This window comes from Hordeum vulgare, chromosome 2H, assembly GCF_904849725.1.
Source record: "Hordeum vulgare subsp. vulgare chromosome 2H, MorexV3_pseudomolecules_assembly, whole genome shotgun sequence".
NCBI classification, from domain to species: domain Eukaryota; kingdom Viridiplantae; phylum Streptophyta; class Magnoliopsida; order Poales; family Poaceae; genus Hordeum; species Hordeum vulgare.
The window spans coordinates 133,638,719-133,656,571 of NC_058519.1; positions in this window are offsets into that span (position 1 = coordinate 133,638,719).

The window sequence follows — 17,853 nt, forward strand, 5'->3', positions numbered from 1 at the left end:
ATGAAAAAAAAGAGGCCAAAGAGCCCAAAAATAAAAAATAGGAGAAAAAAAGAGGCCTAAGAGCCCAATTGAAAAAAGAGAGAGAAAAAGAGAGAAGGGACAATGCTACTATCTTTTTCCATACTTGTGCTCCATAATAGCACCATGTTCTTCATAATTGAGAGCTTCTTGCTTTGTCACTACCATATGCTAGTGGGAATCTTCATTATATAACTTGGCTTGTATATTCCAATGATGGGCTTCCTCAAAATTGCCCTAGGTCTTCGTGAGCAAGCAAGTTGGATGCACACCCACTACTTTTCCTTTTGAGCTTTCACATACTTATAGCTCTAGTGCATCTCTTGTATAGCAATCCCTACTCACTCACATTGATATCTATTAATGGGCATCTCCATAGCCTTTTGATACGCCGAGTCAATGTGACTATCTCCTCCTTTTTGTCTCACAACCACCACCACACTCTATTCCACTTATAGTGCTATATCCATGGCTCACGCTCATATATTGCGTGATAGTTATAAAAAGTTTGAGAAAGTAAGAGTGCGAAAACAATTACTTGGCCAATACCGGGGTTGTGCATGATTTACATTAGTTGTGTGAGGATGATGGAGCATAGCCAGACTATATGATTTTGTAGGGATAACTTTCCTTGGTCTTGTTATTTTGAAAGTTCATGATTACTTTGCTAGTTTGCTTGAAGTATTATTGTTTTCATGTCAATAGCAAACTATTGTTTTGAATCTTACGGATCCGAACATTCATGTCACGTGAAAGAAGTTGCAAAGGACAACTATGCTAGGTAGCATTCCACATCAAAAAATCATTCTTTATCACTTCCCTACTCGAGGACGAGCAGGAGTTAAGCTTGGGGATGCTTGATATGTCTCCAACGTATCTATAATTTTTGATGGTTTCAGGCTATTATCTTGTCAGACTTTGGATGTTTTGCATGCCTTTTTTTCTGGGACTAACTTATTAACTCAGTGCCAAGTGCCAGTTCCTGTTTTTTCCATGTTTTTGATCCCTTCCAGAGGAGATTTTGAAACGGAGTCAAACGGAATAAAATCCCCGAAAAGAATTTTCCGTAACGGAAGAAGATCAGGAGACTTGAGAGCCAAGGCACGGGGCCCCAAGGGCCCCACAAGCCCTCACCCCGCGGCAGGGGGGAGGCCACGGCCCACAGGCTTGTGCCCCCCCTAGACGCCCTTTGCCCTAGGGGTTGCGCCTCTATATTCCCTAAAAATCCCAAAAAACCAGGAGATCATCGAAAGTACTTTTCCGCCGCCGCAAGCTTCTGTCTCCGCAAAATCCCATCTGGGGCACGTTCTGGTGCCCTGCCGGAGGGGGGATTCGGATACGGAGGGCTTCTTCATCAACACCTTGACTTCTCCGATGATGCGTGAGCATTTCACCATAGACCTACGGGTCCATAGCTAGTAACTAGATGGCTTCTTCTCTCTCTTGGATCTTCAATACAAAGTTCTCCATGATCTTCATGGAGATCTATCTAATGTAATCTTCTTTTGCGGTGTGTTTGTCGAGATCCGATGAATTGTGGATTTATGATCGGATTATCTATGAATCTGATTTGAGTTTCTTCTGATCTCTCTTATGCATGATTTCACATCCTTGTAATTCTTCGACTTCTGGGTTTTGTCTGGCCAACTAGATCTATGATTCTTGGAATGGGAGAAGTGCTTGGTTTTGGGTTCATACCGTGCGGTGACCTCAACCAGTGATAGAAGGGGTAGAGAGGCACGCATCATGTTGTTGCCATCAAGGGTAAAAAGATGGGGTTTTCATCATTGGTTTGAGATTATCCCTCTACATCATGTCATCTTGCTTAAGGCGTTACTCTGTTCGTCGTGAACTCAATACACTAGATGCATGCTGGATAGCGGTCGATGTGTGGAGTAATAGTAGTAGATGCAGAAAGTATCGGTCTACTTGTCTCAGACGTGATGCCTATATGTATGATCATTGCCTTAGATATCGTCATGACTTTGCGCGGTTCTATCAATTGCTCGCCAGTAATTTCTTCACCCACCGTGATATTTGCTATTTTGAGAGAAGCCTCTAGTGAACACTATGGCCCCCGGGTCTACTCCACACCATATTTTCAGCCATACACTTTTTACTTCGTTGCACTTTTCGCCTTCAGATCTCACTTTGCAAACAATCTTGAAGGGATTGACAACCCCTTTGAAGCGCTGGGTGCAAGCTTGTTTGTGTTTGCGCAGGTACTCTGGACTTGATGAGACCCTCCTTCTGGATCGATACCTTGGTTCTCAAACTGAGGGAAATACTTACTGCTCCTGTGCTGCATCACCCTTTCCTCTTCAAGGGAAAAACCAACGTAAGCCCATTCTCCATCAACATGTCAATTTCTGGCACTGTTGTGTGTTGCCGTAGCATCCAACAATCGATCACACTCCACGATGGGCCGAATCCACAGGTACCGTCCATACCAACAACATTCCCGGGGGAGTTTTGTTTCATTATATTTGATTTGACTTTGAGCATGGAACTAGGCATCCTAGTTACCAGCCACTTTCTCGTGAATGATAGTGAATCAACACGTATCTTGAGAATAACCCACCTAGCATGGAAGATACCGACAACCCCTAATTACTACATGAGCAATTTGGGCATACAAAACAAAATATTTATTTGAAGGTTTGGAGTATGGCACATGCAAATTTACTTGGGACGACAGGTAAATACCGCATATAGGTAGGTATGGTGGACTCATATGAAACAACTTTGGGTTTATGGAAATGGATGCACAAGCAGTATTCCCGCTTAGTACAAGTGAAGGGTAGCAAGAGACTAGGAAGCGACCAACTAGGGAGTGACAACAGTCATAAACATGCTTTGAGATTAACCAACATTTCATGCAAGCATGAGTAGGATACAGATCACCATGAACATAAACATCTTTGAGGCTATGTTGGTTTTGTTTCAACTACATGCGTGAACATGTGTCAAGTCAAGCCACTCGCTCATTCAGAGGAGGATACCATTCTATCATACTACATCACAACCATTTTAATATGCATGTTGGCACTCAAGACAAACCATTATTCACTCCTTGCTAATTAAGCATGGAATAAGTAACTATAATCTCTAATTTTCATTGCAAACATGTTCAATCCATAACGAGCTGAATCCAAAACGATGAGCTAATCATATTTACAAAAAAATGTCGAGTTCATACCAGCTTTTATCCACCTCCATCACTTCATGATATATCGTCACTATTGCCTTTCACTTGCACGAACAAACGGTGTGAATAATAATAATAAGAGTTCATGTGCATTGGACTAAGCTGGAATCTGCAAGCAATACTCAAAGGAGAAGACAAGGTAATATGGGCTCTCTGATAGATAAACGATAAGGCATATGAGATCCACTCAGCATGTCATCGTGGTCTTCTAGTTATGACCCAAAGAAGAAAGAAAAACTATTTACACGGGAAAGCCCCCAACAAGCAAAATAAGAACGAAAAATATTTTTGGGTTTTTCTTTTAACACTACAACTAAACAAACTAGAAGGTAAAGCTAGAATAATTGTTTTTGACTTTCTCAAGGTTAATGAAACACACAAGAAGAAAACGAAAAGGAGAAATAAACTACCATGGATGGTACAATGAAAAAGTATAAACACCGACAACTGGAATGAGTGTGTGAACATGAATGTAATGTCGGTGAGAAATACGTACTCCCCCAAGCTTAGGATTTTGGCCTAAGTTGGTCTAAGGCCATGGTTGGAAATAACCCTCTCCTGGATACTCTCGGGGGCACTAAGGGTTCCACTCATTTGCAAGCTCCTGCGGATCCCACTGAAAAACTGGAACCTGATACGGGTCGAGGGCTGGTGCAGGCTCAGGTGATGGGCGTTGCGACAGGCCCCAATATTTGTAAATGTCCTCGGGCATAATAGTGTACCTGCCTGAATGGATATCGAACAAAGAGGAAGCAGGAAAAGCAATAATCTCATAAGTACCCTAACTAAATACTAAGTTATAAAGCAACCTCTTATCATTATCTTTCTTAATAAAATCATGTGCTACCATCCTATCATAATCTAAATATCTTATAGGAAGTAGCATTTCCTCTTCCTCGTTAAGCCTAATAGGTATCACAAAGTGTTTAGCCAAACGAGATGCATAGATACCTCCGAATATAGGGCCCTTCGAATGGTTTAAGTTCAACCGTTGGGCCACTACAGCGCCCAGACTAAAAGTTTTATCAGCAAATAAAGCGTGGCGCAGAATAGCGAGGTCGGGAGCATTGAGGCTTCCACTCTCGCCGCGACCAACTAAACATCTTCCTGCAAATAATGAATAATAACGTAGAATAGGAAAATGTACGTTGGTCGCTCTTGCCTTTGACACCCCTCTCTCTTCCCCTACAGTGATTGCGGAAATAAAATTCTCCATGTCTCTAGGACGTGTTTCACTGATGCTGCCCTCAAACGGTATTTTGCAAACATTGCAAAAATCGTAAGGTGACATTTCCTTAGGCACATCATATAAATGGAATTCTACCATGGGAGGATTCTTCCTAGGATAAAACTGAAAATTTTGCATGAAAGTATTAGTAAGTAAGAGATATTGGTCACACTTATCGTTGAGGAAATCGATGATGCCTACATATTCTGCTAGATAGTAAAACACTTCATAAATTCCGGCTGCCCTCAAGAACGCCCCACTTGGCCATTCACATGGTCGAACTTCCGCGGTGCGAGGAATATTGTATCTAGGCTTCTCATTTTTATTTTCTTTAAAACCCGGGCTTGAAGAGCCTCTGAACAATCTCCTTGTCTTTTCTTTCTCTAAAAAATAAATCTGAAATTTTTATTGACCCCAAATAAGGGTGAACAAAGCTCAATCAAAACTTGTAGCAACTACTCCTACAAGTGCCTAGGATCTATATCATGCATCAAAACTACTTGGGACCCTACAAATTTGACATGCAAGCTCAAGAACAAAGTCACCATAGCAGCAAAGTTTTACAATATATTAAGCATTAGAACAAAAACTAATTGGACCATACGAGGAGTCCCATACCGATGAACAATTCTCTAAAATAGTTTTGCGAATGGAGCTTTGAGCAAGGAGATCGAAAATGGCAGCAAGATGAGCTAAAACACGGATTTGAGCATTGGTGGTATTTTTCTGGAGGAAGACGAAGTGGATGGGTGCTGGAATAAGTGAAGGGGCCCCATGTGGGACCCACAAGCCAGGGGGCGCCTAGGGGGTGGCCGCACCCTGCAGTCTTGTGGCCCACTGGTGCAGCCCCTTGATGTGTTCTTAGTGCCAAAAATTCTTAAATATTCCAGAAAAATCATACTAATTTTTCAGGGCGTTCTGAGAACTTTTATTTCCAGGTCATTTTTGTATTGCACGGATAAAACGGAAAATATAGAAATAATAGCATTTTTTACTAAACTGAAACTAAGGAACATAAAATAAAAGTTGGGTACAGAAGGTTGTGCTTTCTAAATTCATCCATCTCATGCGTGTCAAAAAGAATCCATCAATAAGGTTGATCAAGTCTTATTGACAAACTTTTTTCGAATGACATGGAACCAGAGAACTTTCGAATAACACTAGGTTACCTCAATGGGGATATGAATGTCACCAAAAATAAGTATGTCATATTATTTTTTACAGTAGGGAGAGGGAATTCAAAGTCTCCAATAGTAAACGTTGGAAGATTTTCACTCGAGTTGATACTATGAACTTGAGGTTGTTTCTTCGAAAAGTGTACCGTATGCTCATTACCATTAACATGAAAAGTGACATTGCCTTTTTTGCAGTCAATAACATCCCCTGCAGTATTCACAAAGGGTCTACAAAGGATGATTGAAAAATTGTCGTCCTCGGGAATATCAAGAATAACAAAGTCCATTAGGATAGTAACTTGCAACCACAACAGGCAAATCCTCACAAATACCGATGGGTAAAGAAGTTGATTTATCAACCATTTGTAGAGAGATTTCAGTAGGTGTCAACTTATTCAAATCAAGTCTTCGATATAAAGAGAACTACATAACACTGACACCAGCTCCGAGGTCACATAAAGCAGTTTTAACATAATTTCCTTTAATAGAGCATGGTATAGTAGGTACTCCCGGATCTCCTAGTTCTTTAGTATTCCACCCTTAAAAGTATAATTAGCAAGCATGGTGGAGATCTCATCTTCCGTTCTCTTTCTTTTATTTGTAACAATGTATTTCATATACTTAGCATAAGGAGACATTTTTAGAATATCACTTCAGCGCATACGTAAAAGGACATGTCTCAGCATTTCAACAAAGCACTCAGAATCTTCACCGTCCTTCTTCTTGGATGATTTAGGAGGAAAGGGCATGGATTTATGAACCCATGGTTCTCTTTCTCTACCTTTCTTCCTGCTACTTCTTGAGCTTGCGTTGGGTTTCCCTTGAAGAGGAAAGGGTGATGCAACAAAGTAGATAAGTATTTCCCTTAGTTTTTTTGACCAACTACTGTAGGGTAATCACCCCACAACCTTTTCTTTTATTCCAAACTAAAGGGGGTTTATGTACATGAAAGGATTAGAATATACAAATGGATGGGGGGGGGGTATAGATGTACAAACCTCATGGAGGTAGGAAGGAAATCCACTTAAGGGGATCTTCCTTAAATTTAGCCTTAATTCTATAAGCTAAAAGGGAAATATCATGAGTGAAGTTAGACTTCCATTTGTTGAATCTGGGATGCTCATTGTTGAAAATTCTTGCATTTTTGATGGTCCAAATATTCCAACATGCAGTAAACACAACTTCAGAGAAAAAAGGACGCTGAAAATATTTCCTGGCTGTCAAAGAAGTGTCCCGCATGGAGTTACACTGCCAAGTAATCTCAGGATAGTTCCAAACCCTGGTGTTGAACATGCAGTTGAAGAAGAGGTGATCCCTGTCCTCCTTGGCTCTTGCATGACATAGAACACATAAGTTTGAATCAAAAACATTCCAATGGCGTCTCTCAAGCATATCTTGAGTGTTCTCTCTGTCCATAATGAGCATCCAGGCAAACATTTTGATTTTCATGGTACAACAACTTTTCCAAACCCAACCGAGGAGAGGATTGGGGATAATGGGTTGATGGACATGTAAGTAGTATTTCTGAGCAGAGTAAACCTTACTGTCTCTACTCCAAGGCCACACATCTTCGCATGACTGTTCTCTGTGCAGGTTTTGTAGCAGGTAGGTAACTGTTTGCAACTCCTGGAAGGCTCTGTGAGAAAGTGGCAAGTGAAACATGCTAGTCATGTAGTTTGTCTCAAAAGCTTGGAATACCTCCTCAACAATGTAGAACGTATCAATAGAAAAAGAGATCAGTCTTTGGAACCGATGTGCTAGGGGCAAGGTTGAGTCCCCTAGTGCCCAGGAATCAGACCAAAAGAGAAAAGTATCTCCTCTATTTGGTTGTACGTAGGTGACAGCTCTGAAATTGTCCATCCTCTTGCAGATATCCTTCCACCAAAACGATCCACATAGAGATGTTCCCTGTGGAACTGTGTTGTGGTAGTAAGTGTTCCATATTAAATCAACCCATGGCACTTCTGCTTTGTTCAAAAACTTATCAACATGCTTAAGAAGCAGAGCCTCATTCTGGACAGACAGATTCATGATACCCAAACCTCCTTTCATTTTGGGTCTGCACACCAAGTCCCAAGCCGCAAGAGAGGTGCATGATCTTGGCCATTTCTTCTCCAGAAGCATTGTCTTTGTATCCTTTCCAACTGCTTAATGATTCCTGGTGGTATGTCCAGACTACAGAGGAAAAAAATGGGTACATAAGACAAAGCTGAGTTGACATATTTCAGACGACCGCCGTGAGCCAGGAAGGAAGAGCTAGCAGAGAGCCTCCTTTCCATGTTATCCACCAGTGGCATTAGGTCAATGATTCTTGGCTTGGTTGTCCCAACAGGCAAACCTAGATATGTGAAAGGTAGTGAACCCACCTTACACCCAATAGAGTATGCGAGCCTTTGGAGTTCTACCTGATCAATGTTAATAGGCAACAAAGCAAATTTATGGTAATTTACTTGAAGACCAGTGGACTGTGACAAAAGCATAAGCATGTTTTTGAACTCCAGCAGTTGGGACTCCACAACAAGCAAGATGATAAGAGTGTCATCTGCGTATTGGACAGTTGGAAAGTCCTTATCATGGCAAGGGATTGGAAGCTGAATGAGCTCATTCTCCAACAACTAATTCACCAATGTTTGAAGAAAGTCTGCAGCGATGGCAAAGAGGAGAGGGGACATAGGATCTCCATGTCTTACAACCTTCTTGCACATAAATTTTCTACCACGAACTCCATTTAGCAGAGCTGAGGAGGAGCCAGATGAGAGCAGTTGTTGTACCCATAAGATCCACTTCTCATTGAAACCCTTGTGTCTAAGAACTTGAAATATAAATTCATGTTCCATAGAGTCAAAACCTTTCTCAAAATCAAGTTTGAGTATGACAATGGGTCTCTTTGAGTGATGACACTGGTGAAGGTACTCCAATGTCCATCCAACACAGTCTTGAATAGTTCTGGATTTGATGAAACCATACAGATTCTTACGAATGCATTTCATGATCTGTAACTGTAACCTGTTGGCAACCATTTTGGATAAGAATTTCAGCCCCATCCCAGTGAGGGAGATTGGCCTGAAGTCTCCCACTTGTTCAGGGGATCTCTTTTTGGGCACCAGGGTTATGTAAGAGGAGTCCATATTTTCCAGCTTTGCAGTCTCTGCATGGAAATCATTTGCAAGTTGATAAAAGTCATGAGAGATGACATGCCAACATTTTTTGAAGAAAAGACCATTGAAACCATCTGGTCCTGGAGCTTTATCAATGGGCATTTCCTTAACAGTTTTATCCATCTCCTCTTTGGTAAAAGGCAGAGTAAGAACATCTATCTCTTCTACCTTATGTAGGAGAGATTGAAGGTTGAAAGCCAGGTTTATCCCTTGGGAGGATCCCATCCTGCCCTTGAAAGATGACCAAAAACAGCCAGCAATTTGCTCATGATCAGTGATAACAGTTCCATCCTCCAGCTTGAGGGATGAAATAGAGTTTCTTCTATATCTTTCAGTTGCCATGGCATGAAAAAGCTTGTGTTCTCTTCTCCCACCTTGATGAACCCGATAGTCGCTCTCTTCTTCCAGTAAAGGAATTGTAAATGCAGAAGGTGCTCTAAGTGAAGCTTCACAATCACCCTGAAATTGGATTCAGGTTTGAACAGGGGTCTCAGCTCTTCAAGATTGTCCAGACAGAGCACATTTCCCTATTTTGTTGAGAACCAAGGTATCAATCTAGTAGGAGGAACAAGCAAGACCCGAATCGTAGTACCTACACAAACTATCAAACACTTGCACCCAACACTAAAAAGGGGTTTTCAATCCCTTCAGAGTTATTTGCAAGGATGAGATCTGATAGAGATAGATATAAAAGATTGCGGAAACAAAAGTAAATAAATTACAGCAAGATATTTTTGGTATTTTTAGTTTATCGATCTGAAAGTATAATATGGAAAATAGACCCGGGGGCCATAGGTTTCACTAGGGGCTTCTCTCATAAAGGAAAATAATATGATGGGTGAAAAAATTACTGTCGAGCAATTGATAGAAAAGTGAATAATTATGAAGATATCCAAGGCAATGATTATGCATATAGGCCTCACGTCTGTGACAAGTAGACCGAAATGATTCTGCATCTACTACTATTACTCCACACATCGACCAACTCATGCCTGCATTTAGAGTATTAAGTTCATGCAGAATAGAGTAACGTAGTAAGCAAGATGACATGATGTAGAGGGATAAACTCAAGCAATATGATGGAAACCCCATCTTTTTTATCCTCGATCGCAACAATACAATACGTGCCTCGCTACGCCTACTATGTCACTGGGTGAGGACACCGCAAGATTGAACCCAAAACTAAGTAATTCTCCCATTGCAAGAATTACATCGGATCTCGACAAACACACCGCAAAAGAGTATTATATCGAATAGATCTCCTTGAAGATCATGAAGAACATGGTATTGAAGATCAACGAGAGAGAAGAAGCCATGTAGCTACTAGCTATGGACCCGTAGGTCTGTGGTGAATTACTCACGCATCATCAGAGGGGCAATGGAGTTGATGTAGATGCCCTCCATGATCAATTCCCTCTCCAGCAGATTACCGGAAAAGGCTCCCACATTGGATCTCATGGGAACAGAGGCTCTCGGCGGTGGAAAAGTATTTTTGTGGCTCTCTTTAGCGATGGGGTAATATTTAGGAATTTATAGGACGAAGAATAGGGTTAGGAGACCTGCAGGGGACCCACAAGCCAGGGGGCGCGCCCTGCAGGCTTGGGGCCTCCCGGCAGGTGTCCTCCCCCCTACTCCAAGTCTTCTGGGTTTCTTCTAGTCCAAGAAAAATCATTTTAGAGATTTTATTACGTTTGGACTCTGTTTAATATTCTTTATCTCCAATACTCAAAAACATGGAAAAAACAGAAACTCGCACTAGGCTCAAGATTAATAGGTTAGTCCCAAAAATAATAAAAAATAACATATTAATGCATATAGAACATCCAAAATAGATAATATAATAGCATGGAACAATAAAAAATTATAGATACGTTGGAGACGTATCACTTCCTAGCAATAAAATCTCTTTTATCATTTCTCTTATTCCTAGGTTCTAGGTATCAAGATCAACAACACGTTCAATCTCCACATCATTGTCATTACTAGGTTGAGTATCGACATGAACATTATCATTAATATTATCCCTAGGTTCATGTTCATTACCAAATTGTGTCTCGGCATCAGAAATAGAGATAACATTTGGGTTTTCATGTGACTCTTGAATAGGTTCACTTGCATCATGGAAAGTCCTGTCATCATTCTTTTTTCCTTTTATCAGAAGGACCAGGTACATCAATATTAACTCTCTAAGAATCTTGCTCAATTCTCTTAGGATGTCCCTCAGGATACAAAGGTTCTTGAGTCATTCTACCACCTCTATTCACAACCCTAATAGAATGATCATTGTTCTAACTAATCATCTCATTGAGCAAATCATTTTGTGCCTGAAGTACCTGTTCTACTTGAGTAGTTACCATGGAAGCATGTTCACTAATAAGCCTAAGGTCATTAACAACTCTACTCATATAATCACCCAAGCGATCAAGCATGTAAGCATTATGTTTCAGTTGTCTACTAACATAAGCATTGAAATTTTGTTGTTTAACAACAAAGTTATCCAAGTCATCCAAGCATTGGATAGTAGACTTTTATAAGGGATATCACCTTCATCAAGTCTACGAAGATAATTTACCTCAACTACCTGTGCTGGGTTATCAAGACCGTGTATTTCTTCAATAGGTGGTAGGTTCTTAACATCGTCAACTTTAATACCTTTTTCTTTCATAGATTTCTTTGCATCTTGCATATCTTCAGCACTGAGGTATAGAATACCTCTTTTCTTTGAAGTGGGTTTTGGAGGTGGTTCGGGAATAGTCCAATCATTATCATTGCTCATTATATTATTCAATAGTAGTTCAACTTGTTCAATAGTTCGTTCCCTAAAAACACAACTAGCACAACTATCTAGGTGGTCCCTAGAAGCATCGGTTAGTCCATTATAAAAGATATCAAGTATTTCATTTTTCTTGAGAAGGTGACCAGGAAAAGAATTAAGCAACTGGAGAAGACTCCCCAAAGCTTGTGGGAGACTCTCTTCTTCAGTATGCACAAAGTTAAATATTTTCTGCAAGGCAACATGTTTCTTATGGACAGGAAAATACTTTTCAGAGAAGTAAAATATCATATCCTTGGGACTACGCACACAACCATGAGCAAGAGAATTAAACCATATCTTAGCATCACCCTTTAATGAGAACAGAAACAACTTAAGAATATAGTAATAACGATTTTTTTCCTCATGAGTAAATAGGGTGGCTATATCATTCAATTTAGTAAGGTGTGCCACAACAGTTTCACATTCATAACCATGGAAAGGATGAGATTCTATAAAAGTAATTAACTTAGGATCGACAGAGAATTCATAATCCTTATCAGTAACAAAGATGGGTGAAGTAACAAACTTGGGATCTTATTCATTCTAGCATTCAGAGATTTTTTTCCTTCCACTTGCATAGCAATTTCTTAAGATCAGCTCTATCCTTACAAGCAAGAGAGTCCCAGGCCACCTCTCCTTCCATAACATAACCTTTAGGTATATTAGGCAATTCGTATCTAGGAGAGCTAGGTCTAACAGGTGCATCATAGTGTTCAGTTTCACTAATTTCATCAGATTCAGTAGTATCATCGTTTCAGCATTCACTCTAGCAATTTGTTCATCAAGAAATTCACCAAGTGGCACAATAGTATCAAGCAAAGTATCATCATAATAAACATGTGTAGCAGAAGTAGCATCATCAATTACTTGCGACATATTAGATTCAGTAGCAGGTGGTGGTGTCGCAAATTTACTCATAACAGACGGTGAATCAAGTGCAAAGCTAGATCGCAGTTCCTTACCTGTCCTCGTAGTTGAGGGGTATATTATGGTTTTAGCGTCTTTCAAATTCTTCATTGTGATCAGCATATATAAATTCCAAGTGACCCAGAGAATAAAGCTATGCTCCCCGGCAACGGCGCCAGAAAAAGGTCTTGATAACCCACAAGTACAGGAGATCGCAGCAGTTTTCGAGGGTAGAGTATTCAACCCAAATTTATTGATTCGACTCAAGGGGAGCCGAACAATATTCTTGAGTATTAGCAGCTGAGTTGTCAATTCAACCACACGTGAAAGACTTAATATCTGCAGCAAAGTATTTAGTAGCAAAGTAGTATGGAAGTAACGATAACGGTGGCAAACGTGATAGTAGCAGTTTTGTAGTGATCGTAATAATACCAACGAAAAAGTAACTTAACAAAGATCAATATGTGGAAAGCTCGTAGGCAATGGATCAGTGATGGATAATTATGTCGGATGGCATTCATCATACAACAGACATAACATAGGGTGATACAAAACTAGCTCCAATTCATCAACGTAATGTAGGCATGTATTCCATATATAGTCATACATGCTTATGGAAAAGAACTTGCATGACATCTTTTGTCCTACCCTCCCGTGGCAGCGGGCTCCTAATGGAAACTAAGGGATATTAAGGCTTCCTTTTAATAGAGAATCGGACGAAAGCATTAGAACTTAGTGAATACATGAACTCCTCAAACTACGGTAATGATCGGAAAGAATCACAGTTATTGTCACCCTGGGGGATGCGGATCATAACTCGTAATAGGTGTCTACAACTTGCAAGATAGGATCAATAACACATAAATATTCATGAAAATATAATAGGATCAGATCTGAAATCATGGCACTCGGGCCCTAGTGACAAGCATTAAACATAGCAAAGTCATAGCAACATCAATCTCACAGCATAGTGGATACTAGGGCTCAAACCCTACCAAAACTGACTCGATTACATGATAGATATCATCCAACCCATCACCGTCCAACAAGCCGACATTGGAATTACTCATGAACGGCGGAGAGCATCATGAAATTGGTGATGAAGGATGGTTGGTGATGACGACATCGTCGATTTCCCCTCTCCGGAGCCCAAATCAGACTCCAGACTTGCCCTCCTGAGGAAGAACAAGAGGTGGCGGAGGATCCGTATCATAAAACGCGATGAAATGTTCTCTCTAATTTTTTTCTCCCTGAGTAGGAATATATAGAAGTGGAAACGAGGCCGGAGGAGCCACAGGGGCTCCGATAAGCCAGGGGCGCGCCCTGCAGACTTGTGGCGAGGTGGTGCCCCCTCTCCGGTTGATTCTGTCTCCAATATTTTTTATTAATTCCAAAAATATTCTCCTTAAAATTTTAGGTCAATCCGAGAACTTTTATTTCTGCACAAAAATAACATCAAGGCAACTATGCTGAAAACAACGTCAGTTCGGGTTAGTTCCATTAAAATCATGCAAATTAATACCAAAACAAGGGCAAAAGAGTTTGGAAAAGTGGATACTTTAGAGACGTATCAGCGAGCTCGTCGACTTCCATCATGGGAATCGGGATCTCTTTGCATGGACCCCAAAGGACATGTCGGGAGTCCCAAGGAAGTTCGCCGCGCACTTCCTACAAGTCCGATCGAACGCAATGTCGGTCAAGAAATCGCTGCGCCGCTTCTCCGAGGACAAGCGGAAGACCATTGGTGAAGAAATCGCCCGGCTGCTAGCAGCCAGCTTCATCATGGAAGTCTTCCACCTAGACTGGTTTGCGAACCTAGTCCTTGTGGTGAAGAAGAACAAGACTTGGTGCATCTGTATCAACTACACAAGCCTGAACAAGGCATGCCCCAAGGAGCCATTTGCCCTGCCCCGTATCGATCAAGTAATCGACTCGAGGACCGGATGCGAGCTATTGTCCTTCTTGGACACCTATTCAGGCTATCACCATATCAAGCTCAATGTGGCCGACCGGATCAAAACAACTTTCATAACACCCTTCGGGGCGTTTCTATATCACGATGGCGTTCGAGTTGAAAAACGTCGGCACCACATTCCAGCGCTGCATGCAGTGATGCCTTTACAGACAGCTTGGCCACAACGTACACGTCTACATGGACGATGTTGTGGTCAAAAACTAACAAAACCGCACCCTCGTGGAGGATCTCAAAGAGACGTTCGGGGCCTGCACAAGTTCAAGATCCGGCTGAACCCAGAAAAATGCGTGTTCGGCATTCCAGCCAGCTAGCTCCTCGGTTTCCTCGTTTCCGAGCGAGGGATCGAGGCAAACCCGGAGAAGTTTTGGGCCATCCAGTGGATGGCTCAGCCGACCAACCTGGCCGACATCCAGAAGATCATCGGCTGCCTCGCTCTACTCAGCTGCTTCATTAGCCGGTTGGGAGAAAAGGCCCTCCCTTTATATTGCCTGCTCAAAAAGGCAGATGGCTTCATTTGGAGCGACGAGGCGGATGAGGCCCTGCGCGACCTCAAGCGCGCGCCGACCACTGTGCTCGTGCTAGCCTCGTCGATATACAAACAACCATGTTGCTCTACATCACGGTGACCAACTGCGTAGTCAGCATCGTCATGGCCGTCGAGCGCTTGGAGCATGGCTGAGCCCAGCCGGTCCAACGACCGGTCTACTATCTGAGCGGGGTGTTGTCCACCTCCAAGAAAAATTACCCGCACTACCAGAAGATGTTCTATGGTGTGTTCCTTGCGGCTGGGAAGCTCAAGACCTACTTCCATGAGCACCCGATCACGATGGTGAGCACCACTCCCCTCGAGGAGATCATGGGCAACCAGGACGCGGCTGGTCGAATCGCCAAGTGGGCACTCGAGCTGGCCGACCACCACATTGCCTATGAATCTTGCACCTCCGTCAAGTCCCAAGCCTTGGCGGACTTCCTTGTCGACTCGGCAGAAACAAAGTACCTGCCACCACCTTCCGACTCCACCCATTGGCGCATGCACTTGGATGGCTCGAAGATGCGCACGGGCCTTGGGGTTGGCATCGTCCTCTCCTTCACCAAGGGGGACCGGCTGCAGTATGTCCTGCAGACCCACTTCGCCGCTTCAAACAACGTGGCGGAGTATGAAATGCTCACCCACGGCCTCCAGCTGGCGAGGGTAATCGGCGTCTGACGCATCCTGTGCTTCAGCGACTCCGACTTGGAGGTGCAACAAGTCAGTGGCAAATGGGATGCCACAGATGCAAAAACGGCCATTTACCGTTTCCTCGTCCAGCAGCTGACCGGCAGTTTTGAAGGCTGCGAGTTCCACCACATCCTTCGCGTTGACAATAAGGCCGTTGATACACTTGCGAAGATCGGCTCCACCCGGTAGCCCATCCCAACCGGTGTATCCTTACAACATCTACGCAAGCCCTACATCACACCTTCTCCAGAATCCGATGCCATCTTCATCTCGACAGACCCGGGGGCTGCTCCACCAGTCCTGGGAACTGCAAACGCCGACTCGGGGAGTGCCCCGACCGACTCGAGGACTGCCGCCACCCTGCCGGCTGCGGCTCCAGCCGGACCGCCGACCGCTCCAACCAGCCCGAGGCTGCTAGCCCTCCTGCGGGGTCCCTCCCGCATGACTCGGGGACAACGGCAGCCAGCCAGCCACCTGTTGCCCCCGCCCAACAAGCCTAGTCGCGGCAGCCGTGCTAACGGTCGTCACGACCCCGTCCTAGGCACAAACTTTCCTCGAATACATCGAGAATGGCACCCTGCGTGCCAACGAAGTCAGGCCCGACAAATCCAAAGGCGCTCCACCGCCTATACCATCATCAACGACAAGCTCATCAAGCCAAACGTGTCTCGTGTCTTCAAGCATTGCATGGAGGCAGACAAAGGCCGTGAGATCCTCCTCGACATCCACCGAGGCGAGTGCGGCCACCACGCCGCCTCGCGCTCCCTCGTGGCCAAGGCGTTCCTCCACGGTTTTTACTGGTCGTTCGCCCTGAAGGATGCCAAGGCACTCGTCGACAAGTGTAATGGCTGCCAACGCTTCAAAGCTCGCAACCACCTTGTAATTCGTATTATCTATGAATATTATTTGAGTTTCCTCTGGTCTCTTATATGCATGATTTCGTATCCTTGTAATTCTCTTCGAGTTGTGCGTTTCGTTTGGCCAACTTGATCTATAATTCTTGCAAATGGAGAAGTCTTGGTTTTTGGTGACCTCACCCAGTGATAGAAGGGGTAGCGAGGCACGTATCGTGTTGTTGCCATCAAGGGTAAAAAGATGGGGTTTATATCTATTGCCTGAATTTATCCCTCTACATCATGTCATCTTGCTTAAGGCGTTACTCTGTTTGTTATAAACTTAATACAATAGATGCATGCTGGATAGCGGTCGATGTGTGCAGTAATAGTAGTAGATGCAGAAAGTATCGGTCTACTTGTCTCGGACGTGATGCCTATATGTATGATCATTGCCTTAGATATCGTCATGACTTTGCGCGGTTCTATCAATTGCTCGACAATAATTCGTTCACCCATCGTAATACTTGCTATCATGAGAGAAGCCTCTAGTGAACACTATGGCCCCCGGGTCTATTTCACATCATATTTTCAGCCTTACACTTTTACTTTGTTGCACTTTCCGCCTTCAGATCTCACCTTGTAGTTAACCGTGAAGGGTTGACAACCTCTTTATAGCGTTGGGTGCAAGTTTGTTGTTTTTGCGCAGGTACTTTGGAGACTTGCCTTGATACTCCTACTGCATTGATACCTTGGTTCTCAAACTGAGGGAAATACTTACTGCTACTGTGCTGCATCACCCTTTCCTCTTCAAGGGAAAAACCAACACAAGCTCAAGAGGTAGCAATAAGAATTTCTGGTGCCGTTGCCGGGGAGGAGGATCAAGTCAAGAATAGTCTCCCGTTAACGTGCCAATTTCTGGCGCCGTTGCCGGGGAGTATCAAGTCAAGAATAGTCTTCCTCCAAAGTGTCAATTTCTGGCACCGGGGACTGTTCTGAGTGAAGCTTATCCAAGTAACTGTCACAAACTCATCTCTTGCATTTACTTTTTTTGCCTCTCGTTTTCCTCTCCCCCACTTCTGAAAAACAAAAATTTTAAAAAAGATTTGCCTTTTTTGTTCGCCCTTTCCTTTCGCTTGCTTTCTGCTTGCTTGTGTGGGATAGTCTACCTGTCCTCATGACTAGAGCCACCGCTTCAAACGATACTCCCGAGAGCGAGGTTCTCAATTTCAAACAAAATGAGGGAGAACTTAAAGGATGCTTGGTATAGGATTTGCAATGCTCAGAGTAGATCTACTCGTAAGCAATCTACTACCGT